Source organism: Delphinapterus leucas, chromosome 3, assembly GCF_059928025.1.
Source record: "Delphinapterus leucas isolate spDelLeu-1000000601 "Yukka" chromosome 3, BTC_Dleu_Yukka2, whole genome shotgun sequence".
Classification (NCBI taxonomy): Eukaryota; Metazoa; Chordata; class Mammalia; order Artiodactyla; family Monodontidae; genus Delphinapterus; species Delphinapterus leucas.
Window position 1 is genome coordinate 148,904,903 of NC_143131.1, and position 27,323 is coordinate 148,932,225.

The window sequence follows — 27,323 nt, forward strand, 5'->3', positions numbered from 1 at the left end:
AGATTTCCATAAATGAGAAGTTCCAATGATAGTCAAACAGGCATAGGATCTTTCCATGACATCCTGAGATCACACATCCTTTGCATGAAAGGGGAAAAGCTGCAGGGTATCGACAGGTGAACAATCTTTTTTTTTTTTTTTTTTTTTTTTTTCTGTACGTGGGCCTCTCACTGCTGTGGCCTCTCCCGTTGCGGAGCACAGGCTCCGGACGCGCAGGCTCAGTGGCCGTGGCTCACGGGCCCAGCCGCTCCGCGGCATGTGGGATCTTCCCGGACCGGGGCACGAACCCGTGTCCCCTGCATCGGCAGGCGGACTCTCAACCACTGCGCCACCAGGGAAGCCTGGGGGTGAACAATCTTAAACTTGAAAAGAAAATATTGTGGGCCCTGCCATATGAGAGGACTTGTGATAGAACCATCTTGAAATGACTTCTCTGTAGGCAAGTTGCAGGACCTCCGAGAGATCAAGGCACCTGTGGGATACTTCCATTTGGGAAGAGTTCCCATGACATTTAAAAAAAAAAAAAATTACCAAAGCCAGGCAACAGATATCATGGCATCATGGTTTTCACTCAGGCATAATGCAACGCACCATCATTGTGATGCTTACAAGGTAATTTCAAGATGTACAAAAGTTTATTCATAATACACTCTAGATGGCGGGAGCACATAAGGAGCTGAAAGTTGCTTGATGCTTTGCTTGTAAATACATAAACCAGTGGTTCTTAAACACCGGTTCATCAAACTCACCATGAGGGTTTATTATAACCCAGATAGCTGGGTCCCGTCCCCAGAGTTCCTGACTCACTAGGTCTGGGGTGGGGCCCAAGAATTTACATTTCTAGCAAGTTCCCAAGTGAGGCTGTTGCCGCTGATTGGGATCGCACTGAGAACCACTGGCTCAGGCCACCTCTGGAAGGATTCATGCAAGACTTCCTTTACAATATACACCCTTTTTGTATAATTATCTGTTCAAATGATGTACCTGGAGTTTACGTTCCCGGACACATAGGAGAAAAGTTTTCCTTTCGTTGTTCCCTGTGAGGCAAGACGGTTTTGTGTTTGAGAGCAGGGGCTTATCCTCTGGCTCAGCCACACTGTGATGTTATATAAGATGCTCTGGGAGTTTTCAAATATGTTCACAAACTCTTCCATACTTTGAAAGGTATAGCTGATTCCTCTACTCGTCAGTGTGAGCTGTGCTAAGTGACTTCCTGCTAATGAATAGAATGTGGTGGAAGTGTCATTGCGTGACATTTGAGATGAGGATGTAAAAGGCAACGTGACTTGCTCCTCGGTCTCTCTCTTGGTTCACTCACTCTGAGGACAGTGGCTGCCATGTTGTGAGGACACTCAAGCAGCCCTGTGGAGAGGCTGAGTTCCTGATGAGGAACTGAGGCCTCCTGCCAACAGCCATGTGAGTGAGCCATCTTGGGAGTGGACCCCCCAGCTTTTAGCTAACTTCAGCCCTGGCCAACATCTTGACAACAACCTCTTGAGAGACCCCCCTACCCGTACCTCCCCTACAAGCCAGAACCACCTAGCTAAGATATTTCCAAATTCCTGAACCACAGAGACTCTGAGATCATATAAAATTGGTTTAAGCCACTAAGTTTTGCAGTAACTTTTTTTTTTTATTTGGCCACTCCACGAGTGGCTTGCAGGATCTCAGTTCCCTGACCAGGGATTGAACCTGAGCCATGACAGTGAAAGCCCAGAATCCTAACCACTAGGCCACCAGGGAAGAGTTTTGGAGTAAATTTTAACACAGTGATAAACAACTTGCACGGGAATTTGACCTTTTTAAGCCTCAGCTTCCTCCTGTATAAAATGGGGCTAATATTATCTTGACTTCATGGGGTTATTGTGAGGTTTGGCTGAGATAGTGCACCTAATGCCTTAGAACGGTGCCTGGCATGGAGTAAGCGTTTGGCAGATAATGGCTGTTGTCATTTTTGCCCATCGTAATTTCTAATCAGTGGATTTCTACCAGGAGGCTTTCCTTGTCAGATGGGTCTCATCCAAGGCAGTGCAAAGGACTCGTCACCGACCTGGGGCCCCTGGCCTCTGAGCTCTGTCTCTTTCTCTGTTCACAGGAAGGGGAGCTGGTCTTCTTCCTTGAGCTAGTCTGAGCCAAGTGTGGTTGCACCTGGGAATTGGTCTCGAAGGAAGCATTCAGGGACAGCCAGTCAGTTCTCCAGTACAGGCACTGGGACCCTTCGGGCTGCACAGCTGGGCCTCCCTGAAGCTGGGAGGAGGAGAAAGTTCACTCTCTTTCCTCTCAACACTCCCATAATTGTCCCACCACTGCATAAACCCACTCTGTCCTCGTGAGTTTTCCCAATAGGACTTTAAAATCATGGCTTAGAGAATCAGGCTGGATTTTAATGACTATTTTAACTGTCAGGTCATTAGAAAGTCTTAGCCTTCCTTCTTCTTACAGCTTGGATTTGTAATGGCTTAAGTTTAAATGATCTCCATAAGGAATTTATTTTCAGTTTAGTAGTCTACCCCAAGTCTGACTTTCCAAGCCATTTCTTTGCCAGATATAGAAATGGTGTCAAAAATTTGATATGAGTCAGGCTATGACTAAGCTGAAAGATGCTGGTATGTTGATGATCTGCCTTGGAGTAGCTGGGAGAAAAGCAATTGGCTCGGTGGGCAGCCAGTATGATGTGCTCAGACACTGGACTAATGGAACGGAAGTCCCCAAATCAGGGCCTGCAAACTTGATATAGAACTGAGCTCCAGACATGACATGCTGCTGCCAAGGCAGAGAGCCAGAACTGGGCTCCAGGACAATAACACAGCCTCAGGGGCTTCTCTGGGCCCCTGAGTCTGCAAATGGCTCCACGGGGTAGTGTTGGTATAGGGTGAGTGATGAGGAGTTTGAGACATTCTCTCTCCATCAGAATGATGGGCTAAGAAACTGCAGTAGGGTTAGGCCTATAAGAGTTGGGGAGCATAGTGGAAACTGCTGAGCTGAGCTAGGAAGGCCAGAGACAAGAAAACAAGGAAGGGATTAAGTTAAGATTACTTTCTTTGCAAGTGGCAGAAACCCAACTCATATTAAACAGAAAAGGTATTAAAGAGAAATGAAACATTTGCATGGCCTTCAGGCATGGCTTGATCCAGGATGATACTTCTTCAATTCTCAGCTCTGATTCCCTTTGTTTTGTCCTTTTTGTCAAGCAGGCTCTTCCCATATGTTAATAAATATGGCTAACAGTGGTTCTAGGCTTCCGTGCTACTATCTCAGAAACCCTCAGGGAAAGAAAAGGCCCTTTTCCTCCTGTTCCAACTAAACTCAAAAGTTTGACCCTGGTTCTTCTGGTGTGGGTCTTGTGCTGATCCTTGAACTGTGGCTCATCTGGATCATGGTGGGGGTGGGAGGTGGGAATGGGAGGGCTGCCATACCAGTACCTCATGGACTGAGAGAGATGGGTGGTTTCTCAAAGGGGAAGGGATGTTGAAGTGGCAGCATATGCCCACTCTAGTTTGCTGACATCTACCGTGGAGAATACAGAGAGCCATCTTTGCTCATAGTGAGTCATATAGATATATATTCAGCAATAGCGCAGTTTTAGCTCCTGGGGAGAAAAATAGGTGTTTTTAATTTGGACACCAAATCACCTAATTGGCAAATGGTTGGATAGTTTTGTCTTTCTCCTTAGTATCTCCTCACTGTGCAGACTTATGTTTCTTTCAGACTACCTTTCTGGAATTTTCCTCTGGCTGTATCATGATTAGAAAAACCTATGCTATACTGGGCACAGAACTTCCCCTTTCTGAGTCTCACTTTCTTCAGATGGAAAAATGGAGATAATAATTGCCCTGTAGGGCTTTCTGAAAGGTCAAACAAAAAAATTAATAAAAATGAAAAATATTACGTAGAGCACTGTTGTTTGCCAGGCACTGGGCAAAGCAATAGTGTCATTAGGTAGAAATAATTATTACCACCCATTGTATGGATGAGGCATTGAGGTACAGAGAGGTTAAGTAACTTACCTGCATCACACAGCTACTAAGGAGACAGAGCAGGGATTTAGATTCACGTTGCCTACCTGTAGGGTTGGAGCTTCTAGCCACTACTCTATCCTGCTTGTCAGCAGGGGATTAGAGGGCTGTACAAGTATACAATTGGCGTGCAGGGCTTTTTAACCTGGGATCTACAGACCCCACACCCCTCCTGACCCAGGGGTTCGTGAACTTGGATGGGGAAAAAGTAAAATCTTTATTTTCACTAACCTCTAACTAAAATTTAGCATTTCCTTCTATGATGAACGTAAGCCACAAACCAATAAGCTTCGATAACGCTGATACCCGTAGAATCACAGATATTTTCCTAACATATTACATTTGCAAATATTTTAAAATATCATTTATGTTCATCACTACTTTAAATTATGTTGTACATTAGATTATTTAATAAGAAGATAAAAATAAAGAAACCATATATATTAATTTATTGCAAATTTAAAAATGTTTACAACTGTATTTTAATTGGTTTTCTTTGTAATTTGATGTATTTTATTTTATGCATTTAAAAACATAGGTTTATGCTCTGGGTCCATAGCACCCCAGAAGAGGGGTAAGGAAGGAGCTAGGGGCTGGGCAGAGTGGATTCACCCCAATTGTTTCTCTTGAGGGGGGCAAGAGGGTGGGCATTAGCCCCAGGTGGGGGCAGGGCTGGTGAGCCCCTCACAGGGCAGTGCTGGAAGTTGTCTCCAGCTGATTGACTCACCACAGCCTGGCTGCGAATTTCCAGTTGCCAGGAAGTTGTTGAATATGACTGTAGGAGAAGGAACCAAGTGCCTCGGATGTAAGGGTTTTAGTGACACAGGTCTTCCTGGTGCCTCAAGCCTGCGGCTGGACCAAAGTGCTGTCCTTGGAGGCCCTTTGGTGCCATCCCTAGGGAGGGGCGGCTTGCCAGTCAGACAGGCACAGGGTCCAGCTCGGGCTCCTCCACGTGCAGTCCTGGCCACACATTCTGTCTCAGAGCCTTGGATTCCCCATCTGAGAAGTGGGCATGTGATGCTTACCACCCAGGCTGGCCAGGGATTGGCTCAGGCAAGGAATCGGAAAGTCCTCTGTAAACTGTAAGGTTCTATCCCAAAGTTAGTGATGATTTTTATTCCTGTCTTCAGAAGGAGGGGAAAGACCCATATTTACTAAGGTCATGGTTCCCTCATTGAGGGAGGTGGGAGAATGTGGGAGAGGCTAACAGGGTATCCAGCTGTCCTCACGCCCTCCAGTGTGACCCTGGCCACAAGTACTCAACAATATGGAGAGTTGTAGGGATGGGAATTTTAGATTCTTGTGCCTTCATTACTTGCAAGAACACTGATGCCTAATGGAATGGAATGCCTAAATGGAAGCTTTTTAAAAAGCTAAGTGCATATGCATGAATATATATGTATTTATGCGCCCAAAGCCCCGTATTTCTAAGGGGGAAATCAGGTTCCTGGGACATAGCTGTAGTTCCTCAGTTGTTTAATTGAAAAATAGTGCTGAGGAGCTCATAGCCTATAAAGATGGAAGACGGGGAACCCAGGAGACAATCAGGCAGAGTGTGTGACAGGCTTCTCTCATATTTATATTTACACCTTCCAGAGGCTTCTCTGAAATAATTAAGGGTAGAGGGTGAACTTGCTAAATATGACTCAAGAAAGTAAAAGCTGTACACACACACACACACATTTAAAATGCCTTTTTCTGAGTAAAATGTGAGTCTCCATTTCTAGTCTTGTTCTGGTATTATCTTGTCCAAAGTGATTGGTACTCCTGTCCAAATCCACCTTCCTTTCTCAAAGTCTTCCTCTCTCTTCTTCCGTTTTTCCACAGACTCATCAAGCACCGACTCATGTAGTGGTGAATATCTTGATTTAGGTTTTAATCCCAGCTGTGCCTCCTATGGGCTGTTCGTTCTTGAGCAAGTCACTTAGCGTCTCCGGGATCGTAGATCCCTCCTCTAAAATGGGCTGATAAAGCACTTGCTCACAGGGTAGCTGTGATGCTTATATGGGATGGTTCAGAAAAGGGGCTTGGGGCTCCCCTGGTGGCGCAGTGGTTGAGAGTCCACCTGCCGATGCAGGGGGCGCGGGTTCGTGCCCCGGTCCGGGAAGATTCCCACATGCCGCGGAGCGGCTGGGCCCGTGAGCCATGGCCGCTGAGCCTGTGCGTCCCGAGTCTGTGCTCCACAACGGGAGAGGCCACAGCTGTGAGAGGCCCGCGTACCGCAAAAAACAAAAACAAAAACAGAAAAGGGGTTTGATACAGACCCTGGCAGGGAGGCAGAGCCAGTGATGACTGTCTGCTCCCTGTGTGTGTGAAGGCACAGTTTGCTGGACTCCGGGGCTGGTAAATTGAAGGAACACTAAGTGTCCTCATAGACTTCTATGCCAAGGGCTGCAAGGACACCGCGGCGGAAGTGACCAGTCAGGACAGTAACACATGGTACGGTTCAGAAGCCGAGGGACAGGCAGAGGAGGTGACTTGCACATGATGCTAGGCTGTCTGACATTTCACATTTCACACCCTTTATACCCAATTATCTTTCCCTGTATCTCTCCTGAACTCTCAGAGGATAGAATAACTAACATTTATTTGTAATAATAATCACAATATTTATTTGAGAACTTCTTCTGTGCCAGGCACTGAGTGGATCTTCATAAGCACAAGCGAGGTGGGTCCTCTGTTACCCTTGGGGTACAGATGAGGAAACCGGAGCGGCAGAGAGGTTAAGACCCCGGCTAGCATGGGAACGGGCACAACGGGCACAGACTCCAGAGCCCCTGATGTCACCACTTCTTCATACTATCTCGACACAGAAGGAGGGTGAGTTTCTTTCCCCCGGCTAGTCTTAAAAAAACACATGACCCCTTTCCACTTCCACTTTAGCTTTAAAGGAGATCCCTGCAAACCTGGGTTCGCATCTTGGCATCATCCCTGTCTGATGCACGGTCCTTGGTGATACACTTTAGCTTTTTGAGCTCGGTTTCCTCTGCTGTGAAACAGGTCTGGTGAGCCGATTACCCACAGGCTTGCTGCAGGAATCCCGAAGGACGCCTGGGGAAGACACTTACCGTGGGTCAGGATCTCTGTAGGCGCTCCTCTGAGCTGAGTAAGGGGTCGTGTTCAGAGGGTGGGCCAGGCCTGGCTTCCCCAGGCCCTTCGTGGCCCACATGGGGATGATGGGACCACAAAAACTGGTACTTGCACGTGAAGTAGGCATACAGGTTACTAGCCAGCCTGCCCGTGCTTCCCACAGTCCTGTTGATAAGCATCGCCCCAGAAGAGTAATGGTGGGGCATGCGCGGAGCTGACTGCCCCTCGCCGCCCGCCCGCACATCTTGAACCAATTCAGAGCCGCAGAAGCCGCTCAGGTCACACACAGCACACCACTTTCCATGGGCTGGCCACGCAGCCTCGTTAGATTGGCATTTTTAATAAATCTGGAGCGGAGCTCCAACATCGCAAACGTTGTGCTCCAGGCGGCCGGCTACCGACATCACCTCCAGCCCCTCCTGCAGCTTGTGCGTCTTCACTCCTGCGCACACCCTCCAGCCCCCAGGGCAGAGCGTTTATTTTGGAGTTTCCACAGTGTTGTGTGTTCTTTTGTTTTGCTTTTCCAACAAAGAGATGCTTCTGGGAAAAGCCCAGGGCCTGGGGCTGCACCTCTGCTGATGTCAGGGGTTGGGACCGGGCTTTGAAGACACCCAGAAGTCAGAACGTGGACGACTCTGCTGGGACTTTAATGCAGCCCAGCAGGTGTTTGTGGAAAACCTAAAACTGGTTAAAAAGAACAAAGAAGCCTAGACCCTGCCCTCAGGGCATCATCAGTCCAGGGGGATGATAAGGGATTAAATAACATATTTCAACAAAATGCCCTGAGTGCTGGGATCCAGGCATCCATCCATCCATTGATCCATCCATCCATCCATCCATCCCACGAATATTGAGGGCCTCCTTCCTGCCCACTACGGGAGACAAAATAGTGAACAAAATCAAGTCCCTGATTTTGTGGCAAATAATAGACAAATAATTGGAAAAAAATGTATTTAACATGTCAGGAGGGGATAAATGTGATGAAGAAAAAATAAAGCAAGGTAAAGGGGTAGAGAGGAATAGATGTGTGAGTAAAGGCTGTGTGTGTGTGTGTGTGTGTGTGTGTGTGTGCGCGCGCGCACACACACTTCGTTGCAGTGCGCGGGCTTCTCATTGCAGTGGCTTCTCTTGCTGTGGAGCACGGGCTCTAGGTGCACGGGCTTCAGTAGTTGCAGCATGTTGGCTCAGTAGTTGCGGCAAGCGGGCTCTAGAGCGCAGGCTCAGTAGTTGTGGCATATGGGCTTAGTTGCTCTAGCGTCATGTGGGATCTTCCCGGACCAGGGCTCGAACCCATGTTCCCTGCATTGGCAGGCGGATTCTTAACCACTGCGCCACCAGGGAAGTCCCCCTAAGCATCACTTTTCATCTGCTGCTATTCACATTTATTCCCTTTTGAAGCATTATATTTAGAAAGATCTTTTCATTCACTGTAAGTTGTTCTAACACCACCCCACCACATCCCCATTTGTCAAAGCCTTGCTGAGTGGTTGGAGCTGTTGCCAATGTCACTCTCTTTGACTTCCTGCAGCCCTGTGTCTTTTCTGCATTGTATCTCTGGGTGACAACACAGGACAGGCAGCAGAGATGACCCCCTGGGCACCCAGGGAGCTTGTGTTACATGGTAAGCCACGTCTGAGTGAGACTCAGATTTTTAACTGGTGGGCTCTTGAGTGAAGATTTCCATGTTCCAATGACCTACACTTCCTTCCACAAGGTCATACCAGAGGGTGTCTGATAATAAACTTAGATACGAGGAAGTCCCCTCATGGCAATAGGGTGCTGTGGGGGTTCAGAGAAAGAGCACCTATCTTTGTATTTGTTCCTTAAAATGACTGTCTGATCATAAAGATAAGGCATAAAGAATAAACTTATACTCCATTACTTGTCAAGGACCTTGCATCTATTTGCTAAGTGAGTTCTCCACCACCCCTCTGTGAAATAGATGGTATTATTATAACCTTCTTACAGACTAATTGAAAGGTTGAAAATTGAAGTGACTGCCCAAGTGGTGACATCAGACTTGAAATTAACCCATCTATCTCCCCAAATAACCCAAGCACCCCCTCTTCTTTTCCTCTATGAATGTATATATTTCTCTTCAGCCAAATTCTGATCCCTATTTGTAAAAGGGATAGCTCCACTGGACATGCCTCAGGAACAGAAGCCACTTAATGAGGTAATTTTCCTCTGCTAGCTCATGAAAAACATTTCCAGGGATGGTAAGAGCTACTTTTATTGAGCATGTTCTCAGCATCAGGCACTGTGTTTGTGCTTGAAGACCACTGTCTTATGCATCTTCAGATAAACCCCTGGTTTATTAATAAGGAAAGTGAGACTCAAAAAAAAGCAGCTTTGGACTGGGATTCAAACCCATGTTCATGGGCTGCCTGCCTCTATGCAGGGTGCACTAGGGAATAGCTGTGGTCAGATGCTAGAGGCAGCAGACAAATGGGGTTTTGACATAAAGCTCAAATATTCCTTAGGAACTCCAGAGCATCTTAAATTATTTTCAGCAAAGGATCAGTTGTTCTGTTTTTGGTTTTTCATTTCTAATCTATTGTGGGCCAGTGCTTCTGTAAAATACAATAAAAAATGTATTTGTAGGAAGACGATTGTAAAGTGATTTCCGGGAAGTGTTTGGATGTCACAGCCATGTTAAATTGCTAGAAATGTTTTAAACATGCCTCTCAGTTTCTCCTTTGAAATCTTCTTTGAGCAGAAAAGAGGAGATCAGGTAAGTTGGAGGCTTAGGTAGGAGAAGGTATAAAGACAGGCGAGAGTTTTGGAGGAGGAAAGACAGGAGAGTTTTGGAGGACAGCAGCAAACAAAGGCTCAGAGAAGCCTGTGCTGGGATGCTGAGGCTTGGGGAGGAGGGGTGTCTGCAGAGAGTTTTTAGAAGATGTGGTTTGGGCTCTGACATGTAATTCCATCCTTCCTTGCTTGCTGTTCAAAAGACTTCAGTAAAAATGGAGGTTATTTTTCAAGGCTTTTGGGGTCTGATAATGGTTTCTTTTGACTGCAACACTGGGTGTTGAAAGGCACTAAGATGGGGAAAAAGGAAAGGCAGATTTTCATTGAAACGACTTTCTCCGTACCTATTACAGGAGTGAGGTTCTGGGCTAGACTTTCCACAAGGCAGCTCATAATGGCATAATTGTATTGATAATGACGGAGTTAATACTGGTAATAGAAATAACAAGAATAACAATTATAAAAAGAGCCATTAGCATTTATTACATACCTAATATGAGCCAAGGGCTGCACTAGGCATTTTACGTACATTTATTACACAACAGTTTTAAGGAGGTGGGTGTGAAATCCCCATTTTATTATTACCAAGTGTATAATTTATTTTTAGCTGTCAGAGGAAGATCAGGGCAGTGAAAGAGCAGGAATTTTCAGGAGCTGTAGGAACTAATGGACGAATCTACAGAACCGGACGGGATGGAGGAGAAGCCAGGGGTCAACAGGGAATAAAAGGCAGGTAAAGAATGTGGATAGATTATAAGCTGGTTGTGGTACCCAGCTTCCAAGATGACACCCACCCCACAGTGATCCTTGCCCTCTGCCACTCACACGCCTCTGTAATCTCCTCCTGACCTTAAATCAGAGCTGTCTGTGTAACTAATAGTACGTGGTGGAAGTGATAGTGTGTGTGTTGTGAGGCTACATCGTAAAAAACCTTGTAGGTTCCGTCTTGGCCCCTTGGATCCCTTGCTCTAGAGAACGCCAGTCACGATGCTGTGGGTTCACTCAAGCAGCTCTGTGAAGAGGCCTGCGTGGAGAGAAACTGAGGCCTTCTACCAATGCTGAATGAATGACTATTCATTAGAAATGGATCCTCCAGCCCAGGTCAGGCCTTCAGATGACAGTAGCTCTAGCTGACCTCTGACTGCAACCTCATGAGATACCCCCAAGCCACAGCTGCCCAGCTGAGCTGCTCACAGATGTCTGACCTACAGAAATTATGAGATAATAAATGGTTATTATTAAGTCACTAAGTGCTGGAGTGATTTGCTAGGCAACATAAAACTAATACTTAGTTCTAGATGAATCTCAGGAAAACAGTGTTTGGCTGTTTTGCTTCTTTTGAGTGGGATTGGATCCTTCTCTTTGAACTGAGTGTGGATCCCTTAAAAAGAAAACATTTCTTACTATTTATAATCCCAACCACCGTTGAAGCTCGGCCATCCCCTTAAATGTCAGACCTGATGGTAAGAATGGGACACCTATTTGGGTTTGGTACATGAATTTGGGGCCAGGTGATCTATGCATCAGAGGAAGAATACTCGGAACTTCCTTTGGGACTAAGGAGGAAGGGAGAGGAACAAGGGTGAATGGGAGAGAAAGAAGGATAGTGCAGGGAGCTGGAGAAAGTCTGGTTCCTTTCAGATATTTGGGGAGGTTGCCTAACTTAGTAGCGCTTCTGTTCAGTGGAGTGTTCATGGGGCCCAGAGAAGCCACCCTTTCGGGGATGATGGATGGTTGGTCAACTGCAGCAATGAAGATCCTGGAGCTGGAAGCAGAGAAGAACTGGAAACTGGGGGAGGAATTTGGACTTTCATAGGTCGTGGAGCTAAGGGAGAGGTGGTGAAGGCTGGTACGCTAGGTCTCTGAGGAGCAGAGGGCAGAGCTCCGAGCCTGCTCTGTGTCAGGAACTGGTGTGATGACAGCAACCAGGGTGTCAAATCCTTTTTTTTACGGAGCCTCCCGCCCAGGGACATCTGAGTTGGGCGTATATCCCCATCTTTCAGACCCACTTCTTCCACATTGCATGTAACAACGTTTTCTTTCAATAGGTGCAGGTTTATACAGAACCGTAGGCAAGCTGGACTTGTTCCTTTCCATCAGCAATTTGGGGCCTCTGATATAAGAGGGTTAGCTAGGAGTCCGAAGACCAGAGTGTGCTATACTTCTGCCTCCTTTCTCTCTCTTTCTTTCTTTTTTTTTTTTTTTAATTTTTATTTATTTATTTATGGCTGTGTTGGCTCTTCGTTTCTGTGCGAGGGCTCTCTCTAGCTGCGGCGAGCGGGGGCCACTCTTCATCGCGGTGCGCGGGCCTCTCACTATTGCGGCCTCTCTTGTTGCGGAGCACAGGCTCCAGACACGCAGGTTCAGTAATTGTGGCTCACGGGGCAGGCTGCTCCGCGGCATGTGGGATCTTCCCAGACCAGGGCTCGAACCCATGTCCCCTGCATTGGCAGGCAGACTCTCAACCACTGCGCCACCAGGGAAGCCCCTATCTCTCTTTCTTGTAGCCCAGTGCTGGGCTGCCCAGAAAAGCCAGTCCCCGTGGCTCCCCTGTGAGCCTGTTTAATATCAGGCCACTGAGGTGAATAAAACTCACAAAAGTTTACGGTGTGTAAATCACGGTTATGTCCCACCCTGGGCCTCAGCGCAGAAAGGCTTGATTCCTTCTTAAGGTTTGTAAGTGGAAACAGCTTCTCTTCAGTGTCAGAAGTGTTTTAGGAATGGTGGCAAACATTTGAGAGGCAAGGCAGGCCCAGCACCCTCTCTCTCAGGGAGGGCCTTAAAAGCTTGGACTGGGCCTCACAGTTGCCTTAAGGCCTTTCCTGGGGATCCAAGACCACGCAGCAGCCATGGCAGTCTACGTGGCTGGGAGATTGGACAGCTCTGCCCTAATGGGATAGCAGAGTTCCAACCCAAGTCTTCCCCTGGAACAGAATCTTCTTGCCTTTTACCGCCTTCCTCTATGACCTTCATCTCAGTGTTGCCCTTCCCTATCTGACCTATTTGTTTACACCTCCATGTTTTCTTATAATCAATCTGTTCCCACTGGAGGATACTACACTCCCAACCCCTTCCACCTTCCCCATCCTGGGAGTTCTTACCTACACCTCCCAACATAGCTGAAATACCCTCCCTCCATGCACCTCTGCTGAGTTTCCGTGGGTTCCTTCTGTGGTTTTGCTCTCCTCCATCTACGGTATTCATTGTTTACACATCTCTCTCCCCTAGAGAGTGTAAGCTGTGGAGATAAGAGACTGTGTTTCATTCATGATCAGGACAGCACAAACTATGGGTGAGGTGGGGGACTCTAGATAGCATTCTCTCCTTGTAAGCCCCTGACACCGGCCGTGTCCCTTTTACCATGGCTTCCTTGTTCCCTCCTTCCTACTGGTGGGGAAACTGAGGTTCAGAATTGCTAAGTGGCTTATCCAAGGTTTCGGTTAAAAGGAGGCGGGGTCAGGAGGTGAGCCTGGACTCAGCGCCCAGAATGGCGGTATTTCACCCTTACACTGTATTGTTTGCCACTAACGGGCATCAACCAGGAATTTGAAAAGATGTTAGTACTGCCTCACCCTGGCACTCCTGGAGCCCAAGAGTACCTGGAAACACAAAGGAGTCAAGTAATCTTTTAAAAAGCTCTCACACTGGGACCAGAAGAGTCCCCTGAAAGGATTCAGAAGAGGGTCTGGCCAAATAAATGAATATTACAAATTATTGAGAAAGGAAAACACCGTCAGAATTTTCTTAAAAAGAACAAACGAAAATCCCTTTTCAATGCTTAAGTCCATATGACCATCTAAATTTCAAAGCCCAGAACAAAAATCAAAAATCCCCTTTATTTACATCCATTGGTGAATATTGCCATGATTCACCATTCAATTCCAAGGCAAATATCTTTTTTTTTTTTTTTGGGTACGCGGGCCTCTCACTGCTGTGGCCTCTCCCGCTGCAGAGCACAGGCTCCGGACGCGCAGGCCCAGCGGCCATGGCTCACGGGCCCAGCCGCTCCATGGCACGTGGGATCCTCCCGGACCGGGGCACGAACCCGCGTCCCCTGCATCGGCAGGCGGACTCTCAATCACTGCGCCACCAGGGAAGCCCCAAGGCAAATATCTTTTAAAAATAGTTTAAACACCAAGATTTCCAAGGGAAGTGTCAGACACATATCATAACTATTAATGTCAATAAGGAATCATCTCATGCTTGTACTACATTATTTTCTTTCTTAAAGCTAGAATCCAAGTCAAAAGAAAATTGGATTTAAATAATTAAGGATTCTGATCCAATGTTAGCCTCTGGACTTATTTTTCATGTCAGAGAACTGGTTGCTAACACCAGCTATTTGAGTGTGATCACCTGAGAAGGAATGTTTGTCTTGCTCTGTCTCAAAGCAGGCAAAATGGTTGACTGAGTCAGACATTTTTTTTGACCTGGGGCATTAATCCTCTGTAACATCCCCCAGTGAGCATCAGTAGAGACTGGTTAAACCTGGAGGGTCAGCCCTTACCTTTGGACCATCATGTAACTATTGGTAAGACAATATAAGGTGGAATGTTCATGATACATCATTAGGTGCAAAAACCAAGTTACAGCACTGGTTGCGTGGTGTTTTAGATTTCACATATAAAGTGAGAGTCCATTATTGAAAAGAGAACACAACAAGACTCTATCTATATCTATCTATCTATCTATCTATCTATCTATCTATCTATCTATCTTTATTTGTATAGCTCTGGAACAATGTGGAAGGGTTCCCACCAAGCAGATGCCTAGAGGTGCTGGTGGTGGATTTATTCATTTTTCTTTGTATACTTAAAAAATTACTTCACTTATTGGAACAAGCCTATGTTCCTTTTGTAATAAAAACAATAACAAAACATAATTTAAGAAAACCATCTGTTTTGTGATTTTCATTGGAGTGTAGCTTTTCTCTAGACTCATTCTCAAAAAAAATGTTTCGGGCTTCCTAACAAGAATCAAACATAGATATGGACTTCTGCAATCTATAATGATTTTGTTTATTCATTTGTTAGCTTTCTTTTTAAAATTTTATTTTATTGAAGTACAGTTGATTTACAATGTTGTGTTAATTTCTGCTCTACAGTTTCTGCTCTACAGCAAGATGATTCAGTTATACATACACACATATATATATATATATATTCTTTCCATATTCTTTTCCATTATGGTTTATTACAGGGTATTGAATATAGTTCCTCGTGTTATACAGTAGGACCTTGTTGTTGATTCATTATATACATAATGGTTTGCACCTGCTAATCCCAAACTCCCAATAAATCCCTCCCCAACTCCCTTTCCCCTTGGCAACCACAAGTCTGTTCTATTTGTGTGTCTGTTTCATAGATAAGTTCATTTGTGTCGTATTTTAGATTTCACATATAAGTGATATCATATGGTATTTGTCCATCTGTTAGCTTTCTTATTGTCTGTCTTTCTGTACTGGGCTATCAGCCCCATGGGGATAAAAAGTTGGTTTGGTTCACTCCTGGGTCTGTGGCACTTAAGAGGATGTCTGGCAAATGGTAGGAGCTCAATAAATTTATTTAGCTCTATTTATCTTTATTTTGCAGAGGTGAAGTGTCTTGACCAGGATCACCAACAGCTTTTAATGACATAGTGATAATTTGTTAACTTAATAAATATTTATTAAATACCTATTACACAACAGGCCCTTACCCTTACTAGGCTCTTGGCATTTAAAAGCAAGTGGGAATAACAAGATGGATAAGGTTCCTACTCTCAAGGAGAGTTTTCTAATTTATTAGTGGGAAGAGAATTGAAACCAACACAATACCCTGTCTCTGTGTTAAGCAATGCTGGGAATCGGTAGAACTGACTTACCTGTGCGCTCCAGAAATACCTGCTTCCAGAAGTTAAGACACAGTGAGCTGATCAGCTTATTTATGAAAACTAACAGATCCAGCAATTCCACTTCTGGGTACTTATCTGAAGAAAATGAAATCACTATCTCAAAAACTCTCTCACTCACATGTCTATTGCAGTATTATTTGCAATAGCCAAGACATGGAAACAACCTGTGTCCATCGATGAATGAATGAATAAAGAAAATGTGTTTTATATATAAAAAATATTTTATATACACATTTATATATATATGTAACACATTTTCTTTCTATATCTATATCTATCTATCTATCTATATCTATCTATCTATCTATATATAATGGAATACTATTCCACCAAAAAAAGAAGGAAATCCTGACAAAGTAGATGCACATTGAGGGCATTATGCTAAGTGAGATAAGTCAGACGAAGAAAGACAAATACTTTATGATCTCACTTATATATGAAATCTAAAAGCAAAACAAAGAATTGAACTCATAGAGACAGAGAACAGATTGGTGGTTGCCAGAGATGGGAGGTGGGAGTGGGCTAAATGGGTGAAGGGGGTCAAAAGGTACAAACTTCCAGCTATAAGATAAATAAGTCATTGGGATGTAATGTACAGCTTGGTGACTATAGTTAATGATCCTGTATTACATATTTGAAAGTTGCTCAGAGAGTAGATCTTAAAAGTTCTCATTACAAGAAAAAAAAATTTTTTTACACTGTGTGTGGTGATGAATGTGAACTTATCATGGTGATAAGTTAGCAATATATACATACATCAATCGTTATATCGTACACCTAAAACTAATACAATGTTAGATGTCAATTGTATCTCAATTTAAAAATAAGAAGAAAACCAAGAGCTTGCGCAATAGATGCTTCAGGACCCTGGCCTTGCTGTGTCTGCCAAGTTATTACGCATAAACTCTGAGCAATCTCAACCGGTATTCTGTCTTGCAAGACCTGCCCTAAAATCAGCCATCGAAGACCTAAAACCCTACAAACACCCTTCTCTAAATTCCCATCTTCAGACACTCCTGGGACTCTGTCAAGCTTGGATCGCAGTGCTTCTGGTGAACTTAGCTTTGCTGGATGAACAGGTTTTTCTGGTAGTCTTCTTGAGTTCCTACGGTTGACAGGGAGCTAGACAATATTTAAATAGGCAAATAAAGGAACAAGATCGCATCAGAAATGACTCAGGTCTCTTCGGAAGAAGGGTGAGGTGGTAGAGTGACGGGGCTGGAGTGGGGAATAGGGCGTAAATGTAGCTGTAGTGGTCAGATTCGGGCTCTCTGAAGAGGTGACTTGTGAGCTGAGACCTGAGTGACAAGAAGGCAGCAGTTGGGGATAATTTGGAAAATGAGCACTCCTGCCAGAAGGAGCAGCTTGTTCAGAGATCCTGAGATGGGCTAGAGTGGGCACACTCAAAGCATGTAAAGGCAGCATGAGTGGGGTGAGTGACGAGGAGGTGGGCAGAGACAAGGGACAGGAACTCATAAGCTACCATAAGGAGACTGGATGTCACTTGAAGAGCCCAGGAAAGCCACTGGGGGCTTAAAGCAGGGAGCAGCTGTTAAAAAAGAATTTCAAAATAGTTAAAAACACGACTCCTATTCCAATATTATAGGGAGCCCATGCCAAAGATTGATTTAACTCATTAACAAGGAAATCGGCAGGACTGTAGAGCTGGTTCAAAGAGCACTTGAGGAACTGAGATGTATACAGTCATGGGAAAGGCATACTGAGAATAGCTTGCTCAGTTAAAGACAAAACTGGTTTATGTCCTACAGGGCAATAAAATCCTAGTGTCTTTCCTATTCCTGATAGAAATCATTTACATTGTGGGGTGGGCACTAATATGCTGCCTAGTATCTGAGCTCAACTTACCCTTCTGTCCAGTTCTGCTTCTTTATCTTCCTTTTCATGGGTGGTGATTCCAAGAGCACCCCCTAACTAGCCTCCTGCATGCACTGCTCCATCTCTGAGTCAGCATCCCAGAGAAACCAACTGGCTTCACACATTGCTATTGCTCAAAATTCTACCAGTTATGCAACGTCACAGAGCTTGGACCTTAACAAAGAGTAACTAGCAAGTCCAACAAAGGTACATCTGCTAGAGAATTAAATAATTCTTTATTAATATTAAATTAAATAATAGAGTGAGCTCATAAGACAGCCATCTTTTTGTTTATTTATTTATTTATTTATTTGCGGTACGCAGGCCTGTCACTGCTGTGGCCTCTCCCGTTGCAGAGCACAGGCTCCGGACGCGCAGACTCAGCGGCCATGGCTCATGGGCCCAGCCACTCCGCGGCACGTGGGATCCTCCCGGACCGGGGCACGAACCCGTGTCCCCTGCATCGGCAGGCGGACCCTCAACCACTGCGCCACCAGGGAAGCCCGACAGCCATCTTTTCGTACTGTTTTCATGTCTTGTATAATTTTTCCTAACATGACAAAATGAGGTTTTCAATCTTTGTCAGAGTTTATGACTCTTTCCCTCATATGTTTCCAGAGTGCAAGGACCAACGGCAAGGGTGGAATAGAGTTCTTGCTGAAGCCCAGAAAACAGGGGCTCTCCGGAATATCTGGGCACCTGCTCTCCCACAACCTCAGTATTTCCTCATTGTCAACTTAAACCCCAAAGCCATAGGTAAAGCCTGAACACTTAAGAGAGCTTAAGTTCTAGTTTAGTTCATCAGCTGACATTTCATCACTTACTGGGCTTCAGTAAGTCTATGTGTCTATGTCTTGGGGTTGGGACTCCATGGGATCTGGTTCTAGTTGGTTCCCTATTATTCAGACTGGCTCATTATTCAAGCATCCAAGGTTCTTGCCAGGACGACCCACTGTGCCACTGAGGTGTCAAGGAAAGAGGTGGGTTGGTTCTTCCAGGCTCCCAGATAACTCCTTCACAGAACATACAATATACACTAATGGCAATTCAAATTTAGTCAATCCATTCTACAGTGTTATACCTCTTCCACTGTGCAAAGATATAAGCACACCAATGTTAGTGGCAGAACTGTTAATAATAGTGGAAAGTTGTATGCATTCTCAATATCTATCTATAGAACAATGGTTATAAAAGATGATAGTACCTCCATGCTACAGAAACTTAAGCAGCTGTTAAAAACAATGTAGAGTAGCTGTGCTGATAAGATAGATATTCATATTAAATTAAAAAAGCAAATTACAGACGTATGTTATGATCATGTTCCCATTTTATAAGACCACAACCTTTATTTTCACGTGCATGCATGTGTATGTGTATGTGTGTGTGATAGAAAGGTCTAGAAGGACACAAGCAAACCATTAATGAGTTTAGTTTTCAGTAATGGAAGAAGAAAAAAATGTTTCCATTTAAATACATATTTAAAAAATTTTCACAATAAACATATATGATTTCTTTAAAAAACTGAGGTAAAATTCACAAAACCTAAAACCCATTACTTTAGGATTTAAGAAAGTGTGCAATTCAGTGTTTTTTTCATACATTCAGAAAGTTGTATAGTTATCACCACTGTGTAATTACAGAACATTTTCATCACCCTGAAAAGAAACCCCCGTACCCAATAAGTAGCCACTCCCATACCCCTCTTCTTCTGGCAACTATGAATCTATTTCCTCTTTCTATGGACTTGCCTATTCCGGACATTTCATATATATGAAATCATATAATGTGTGGCCTTTTGTGTCTGGTTTCTTTCATTCAGCATAATGTTTTCAAGTTTCAGCCATGTTGGAGCCTGTGTCCGTGTTTCATTCCTTGTTATGGCTAGGTAATATTCCGCTGTATGTATAGTATACTACAATTTGTTTATCCATTTGTCGGTTGATGGACTTTTGTGTTGTTTCCATTTTTTGGCTGTTAGGAATAATAATTCTATGAACACAATGTTCAAGATTTGTTTTGTTTGAACACCCGATTTCATTTCTCTTATATATACCTAGGAGTAGAATTGCTGGGTCATATATGATAATTCTATGTTAAGCTTTTTGAGGAATTGCCAAACTTTCTCACAGCAGAGCTGCTTTTACATTCTCACTAGCAATGCACAAGCAGTGAACTCCACATCCTCACCAACACTTTTCTGTTTTTATTTATTTATTTATTTATTTTTGTACACTAGAGGGTGTGAAGTAGTATCTCACTGTAGTTTTGAGTTACATTTCCCTAATGACTAATGATCTTGAGAATCTCTTCATGTGCTTGTTGACCATTTGTATATCTTCTTTGGAGAAATGTTTATTCAATCCTTTGCACATTTTTTGCATGCTTGTGCTCCTGTTGTTTATTAATAAGCATTTAAAAATATATTCTGGATACTAGATTCTTATTAGATATATAATTTGGAAATATTTTCTCCTGTGCTTTGGGCTGTGCTTTCACTTTTTGATAGTGTCCTTTGATATACAAAGTTTTTGACTTTTGATGAAGTTCAATTCATCTATTTTTTTCTTTTGTTGTTTATGCTTTTGATGTCATATCTAGGAATCCATTGTCAAACCCAAGATCATGAAGAATTACCCCTATGTTTTCTTCTAAAAGTCTTATAGTTTTAGCTCTTCCACTTATGTCTTTGATTCATTTTGAGTTAATTTTAGTATACGGTGTGACATAAGGAACCAACTTCATTCTTCTGCATGTCAATATCCAATTATCCCAGTGCCATTTACTGAAGACTATTATTTCCCCATGAATGGTCTTGGCACCCCTGTTGAAAATCAAATGACCATAAATGCGGGCATTTATTTCTGGACTCTCAATTCTATTCCATTGATTAATATGTCTATTGTTATGACAGTGCCAACTGTCTTGATTACTGATGCTTTGTAGTAAGTTTTGAAACAGGGAAATGTTAGTTTCCCTGATTAATCTTTTTCAAGATTGTTTTACATATTCAAGATTCCTTATAATTCCACATGAATTTGAAGATTGATTTTTCTATTTTTTGCAGAAAGGTCATTGGAATTTTGAATTGGATTGCACTGAATCCATAGATCAATTTGGAGAGTACTGCCATCTTAACAGTATTAGATCTTCCAATACATGAACATGGCTATCTTTCTACTTATTGAGCTATTCTTTAATTTCTTTCATTAGAGTTTTGTTGTTTTAAGTATAGAACTCTTGCACCTCCTTGGTTAAATTTATTTCTAAACGTTTTATTTTATAATGCTATTATAAATAGAATAGTTTTCTTAATTTTATTTTTGGATTATTCACTGCCAGTATATAGAAATATAACTGATTATTGTAGGTTGATCTTGTATCCTGTAAATTTGCTGAATTTGCTTATTAGCTTTAAAAGTTTTTTTGTGGATTCTTTAAGATTTTCTATATATAAGGCTATGTCTTCTGTGAATAAAGTAGTTTTACTTCTTCCTTTCCAATCTGAATGTCTTTTATTTATTTTTCTTGCTTAGTTGCCATAGCTAGAAACTACAGGTCAGTGTTGAATGGAAGTGGCAAGTGTGAACATCCTTGCCTTTTTCCTGAATTTAGGAGGAAAATTGCAGTCTTTCACCATTAAGTGTAATGTTTACTGTAGGTTTTTCATAGATGCCCTTTATCAGGTTGAGCATGTTTCCTTCTGTTTCTTGCATGTTTTCATCATGAAAGACTGTTGGATTTTGTCAAATGGTTAATCTTCAACAATTGAGATGATCAGGTGTTGTTTATTTTCCCTTCATTCCATTCATATGGTGTATTACATAGATTGATTGTTGTATATTGAATCATTACTAAGATAAATTCCTACTAGACCATGGTGTATAATCGTTAATATGCTACTGAATTTGGTTTGCTAGGATTTTGTTTACGATTTTTGTATCTATCTTCTTAAGAGATAATGGTCTGTCATCTTCTTATGAAGTTCTTGTCTGTTTTGGTATCAGGATAATGCTGGCAACATAGAATGAATTAGGACTGTTCTCTACATCTCTACTTTTTGGAAGTAGAAGGATTGGTGTTGTTAAAGTGTTTGATAGAATTCACCAGTCTTGCAATTTGTTGTTGTTCTTGTAAGTTTTTTGTTTTTTGTTTTTTGATTACTGGTTTAACCCCGTTAGTTGTTATAGCTCTATTTATATTTTCTGTTTCTTCTTGAGTCAATCTTGATAATTTTTGCATTTCTAAAAATTTGTCCAATTTATCTAGGTTATCTCATTTGTTGGCATACAATTGTTTATACTATTTCCTTATAATTCTTTTATTTGTATAAGGTCAGTAGTAACATCACCACTCTCATTCCTTAGTTAGCAATTTGAGTGTTCATTTTAAAATTTGTCTGTCTAGATAAATTTTGTTGATCTTTTCAGAGTACAAACTTTTGTTGATTGTCTCTATTGCTTTTCTAACCTCTATTTTATTTATCTCCACTGTAATCATTTTTAATTTAATTTTTATTTTATATTGGAGTATAGTTGATTTACAATGTTGCATTAGTTTCAGGTGTGCTGCAATCTTTATTATTTACTTTTTCCTATCTGATTTGGGCTTATTTTTCTCTTATTTTTCCAGCTCCTTAAGGTGGAAGTTTGGCTCTTAGACTGAGATCTTTCCACTTTTTAAATGTAGTCATTTGCAGCTATAAATTTCCTTCTAGCACTGCTTTCACTGCATCCCATAACTTTTGGTATGTTTTGTGTTCATTTTCATTCTTCTTAAAATATTTTCTGATTTCTTTTGTGATTTCTTCTTTTATGCATTGATTATTTTAGAGTGTGTTGTTTAATTTCCACATATTTGTGAATGTACCAGATTTCCTTCTGTTATTGATTCCTAATTTCATTCTGTTGTGGTTGGAGAAAATACTTTGTATGAGTCAATATTTTTAAAAATGTTATTGAGGTTTGTTTTGTGGTTTAATATGTGATTTTTTCTGGAGAATGTTCCATGTGTACTTGAAAGAATGTGTATTCTGTTGTTGAGTGGGTGTTCTATATGTGTCTGCTAGATGTAGTTGGTTTATAATGTTTTTCATTGTTTGTCTATTGCCTAGTTGTTCTATTCATTGTTGGGGGTTTTCTATTCAAAGTGGGGGTTTGAAGTATCCAATTATTGTTAAATTGTCTATTTCTTCCTTCAATTCTGCAAGTTTTGCTTCATATATTTTGGGTGCTGTATTATCAGATGCATATATGTTTATAATTGTTATATCTACTTGATGGATTGGACTTTCTTATCATTATATAATGTCCTTTTTGGTCTCTTGTAACAATTTTTGTCTTAATGTCTATTTTGTCTGATATTCATATAATGACTTCAGGTCTTGGTTATGTTTGCATGGAATATCTTTTTTTCACCCTTTCACTTTCAACATATTAGTGTCTGAATGTAAAGGGAGTGTCTTGAAGATGGTATATAGTTGGATCATTATTTTAAAAAATCCATTTGGCTAATCTGTACATTTTGATTGGAGAGTTTAATCCATTTACATTTAGACTAACTACTGATAAGGAGAAACTTACTTCTGTCATTTGCTATTTGTTTTCTATATATTTCATATTTTTATTCCTCAATTACTCCATTACTATCTTCTTTTGTGTGAGATAGATATTTTCTAGTGCAACATTTTGATTTCTTTCTCACTTTTCTCACTATATGAATATTTTTATTATTATTTTGTGGTTGTCCTGAAGATTATAATTAACATCTTAATTTATAACAATTTAGTTTGAATTAATATCTATTTATTTTCAATAGTATACAAAAGTTTGCTCCTGTGTAGCTCTGCATCTCCCTTTTATGTTGTTATTGTTACAAATTGCATCTTCATACACTGTGTTCCCATCAATAGAAATTTATAATTATTATTTTTTGTAGTTGTCTTTTAAATCATATAGGAAAAAAAAATAGGAGTTACAAACCAGAAACACATTATACCAATTTTTATATTTACCTCCATAGTTACCTTTACAGTTGTCTTTATTTCTTTGTATGGATTTGACTTATTGTGTAGTGTACTTTCATTTTAATCTGAAGGATTTACATTAGCATTTCTTATACAGAAAGTTTCCTAGTGACAACTCTCTCAGTTTCTGTTTTTTCTGGGAATGATTTCACCTTCATTTTTGAAGGATAGTTTTGCCAGATAGAGAATTCTTGGCTGACAGATTTTTTGGGGTTTTTTGTTAGAAATTTAAATGACATTTAACTGTCTTCTGGGCTCCATGATTTTATGATGAGAAATCAGCTTTTAATCTTATTGAGGCTCCCTCATACAGCATAACATGCTGAGTCACTTCTCTCTTGATATTTTCTCTTCATTTTTGGCTTTCAATAGGATGATTATAATGTGTTTCACTGTGAATCTGTTTGAGTTTACCCTCCTTGAGGTTCTTGGAGCATCTTGGAAATGTAGGTTCATGTCTTTCAACAAATTTGGAAAGGGTTTTGGAAATTATTTTTTCAAAAATTCTTTTCTCTTTCTACTCTCATTCTGGGACTCCCATTAACATATGTTGATATGGATGATGGTGTCGTAAACTCTTAAGGTCTCTTAAACCCTGTTTATTTTTCCTCATTCTTTTTTCTTTCTGCTCCTCCAACTGAATAATCTCAATTGGCTGATCTTCAAGTCTGCTAATTCTTTTGCCTGCTCAAATATGCCGTTGAATCGCTCAAGTTAATTTTTCATTTGAGTTATTGCTCTTTTCAACTTAAGAATTCCTATTTGCTTCCTTTTTATAATGCCTATCTATTTGACGAGACACCATTCTCATGGTTTCCTTCAGTTCTTTACTTGTTTTCCACTTTAAGCATATTTTAAATAGTTGATTTATAGTCTTTGTCTAGTAAGTCCAATATGTGGGCTTGCTAGCAACAGTTTTTATTAGTTTGGGTTTTTCTTTTTTTTCTTTGTATGGGCCACGTGTTCTTGTTTATTTGCATGCCTTGTAATTTTTTGTCAACAAGAAAAAAACTTTTTTGTTGTTGAAGCTTTAATGTGACAACTCAACAAGTCAGATTCTCTCCCTTCCCCAGGGTTTGTTGTTGCCACTTATCATTTTTGTTTATTTTTTTAGTGAATCTTCTGAACTAATTTTGCAAAGTCTGTAGTCTTTGTTATGTGTGACCACTGAAATCTCTGTTCCATTTAGTCAGCTAGTAATTCAATAGAGATTTTTAAAAATGATTTGGATCCAAAAAACAGACAAAACCCACCAAAATTCCCAGTCTTTGCTGATGGGCTCTGCACCCATATATGTTGGTCAACATCTTTAACATTCATCCAGGCAGTTTATAATTCTGCCTTAGTTTTCAGTTCCTAATTATGAAGAGCCTGAAGGTCAGTCAGAGGTGAGAGCTTATGGACTTCTCAGATCTTTTCTGATCATGTGCCCCACCCCAGCCACACATGTGACCTTCTAGATTCCCAGGAATGTGTTGCAACTTTTCAAAGTCCTTATTCCCCAAGGCATTTATTCCCTCAGCCTTTCTTCCCAAACTTTTTGGTTAGTCTATGTTTGCCCCAGTTGTTATCCCTTGTCCCATGTGGCCATGGTTAATACTTCAAATATTTTTGACAAACACTCCCCTCTACCTGGTAGCCACCTCAGCTAGAATAGTTCTGAATTAGGTGAAATAAAGGAAAGCCCCTTGAGCAGTCCTTCAGGGAGCCACCAGACAAGTCAAAACAGACAATCAAAGTTCATTTAGGTCCATTCTGCTCTCTCTGGTACCAGGAACCTATAATAGGCTGTTGTCTCCAAAGCTGCTACTGAACTGGAAAAGGGGATGGAGCCACGGTAAGTTAAAATGCCACAAAGCTGTCTTACCAAGATTAGCTGGTTTTGTCTTCATTAAGCATTCCCTTGGTTGCTACAAGCTTTGGATTAGTATCCAGAGTTCTGGTAAAGTTGATTCTGACAGTTTTTTGTTTTGTTTTGTTTTTGCCAGTTTATTGTTGCTTTTTGAAAGGATGTGCCTTTGGAGCTCCCTATTCCACAGTTTTCACTATGTCAGCACATAAATGACTTTTTATAGGAAACTCTTTCTTTGTGTTAACTGTAGGTTCACATGCAGTTATAAAAAAATATGCAGTTTTCCCCAATGATATTACCTTGCAGAATCATAGCACAGTATCACAACTAGGATACAGACATTGATACAGTCAAGATACAGAAGACTTCCATCAACACAGACATCCCTTATGTTGCCCTTCTATAGCAATACCCATTGCCAGCTACCCCCGCAACAGCAATTCCAGGTAACCACTAATATGTTCTCCAATTCCATAATTGTGTTGTTCTAAGAATGTTATAAAAAATGGAATCATATGTTATGAGGCCCTTTGAGACTGGCTGTTTTCACTCAGCCTAATTTCCTGGAGATTCATTTAAGTTGTGTGTATCACTAGTTTGTTTCTTTTTACTAATGAGTTCATAATGAAAATATGCAGGAAAACCGTACAGTCTTAAAACCACTCAATTAAATTCACCTTTACAAAGTTTTACAAGCTTGGCCACTGGCTGGAGGTTGAGGCAGCAAATGGTAAAGGGACAGTGCCTGCCCTCAGGTGGCTTTTGGAGACAGAGGTTGTACAGAAAGGGCTACAAGGCAATGTGATAGATGCCTTAGTTCTTGAACGGACAGCATTCTATGGAAACCCAGAGAAGGCATATTGTGTTCTACTAGAGCAGGGGAGGTAGACAAAACCAAGGCAATGAGATTACCTTTAAAAGGACAAGGATTGCCAGAATAAAAAAGACCATGCATGCGATTGTAGTGAGAAGTAACTATTGGAGGCCTAGTGCTGAAGTCCTCTCAGGGAGCTTAAAATTTGCTTCGCCCCATATTAACATGTGATCTTGGGCAATTAACTTAAACACTAAGCCTCAGTTCCTCAGTTTCTCCATGTGCAAAATGGGATGATGATTATATATGCATCCCAGGATTAAATGAGATACAATACAGGAAGGGCCTGGTGTATAGGGAGCACTTCATAAATGTTACCTCAATTATTCTTGTTATTATTTTAATTTTAGTTTCTTGTTGCCCTACCATCTACCATTTTGGCCTCTTGACTATATTATATGAGGGCCTATAATAATTATCAAGGCTTTGCCTGCAAGTTTTCCAAGGTTCAGTGTTTACAGTATAGAACCTTTCTGCCATGAGCATCCAGAGTTCCCTCCACGGAACTGTCTCTTGGCCTGACCATTTCTGTTTCTTTGTGATTTGCACAACTGCATCTGGGCATTGGAGGAATGACCATGCAAAAATTCCTGCGGCCAAATGTCTCCTAATGCAGGAGGTCCTCTGTAGCTGAGATGAGAGATGATGCTGAGTGATGTCAGGAAGCCCTTCCAGCATCTAGAGGTAAAGGGTGTTTGCTGGATATCTCTGGATTTGCGAGACTTAAGTGTTACATTTCCACATCTGTGTGGGATATACACACAACCCTCCACAGTTTGTAATTACTGCTGCTCTTGAAAAGGGCCAAAGACAGCACTGAGGTAGCACTAGCCTCTGGTTCTGGGAAAGCAGGAGGCTGAATTTCTGGTGTCTGTGGTCCTCCTGGTCTATGGTCTCTCTAGTGTCTGTGGTCTCACTGATTTCCTTTTGGGTGCATTGATTTAGAGCTGG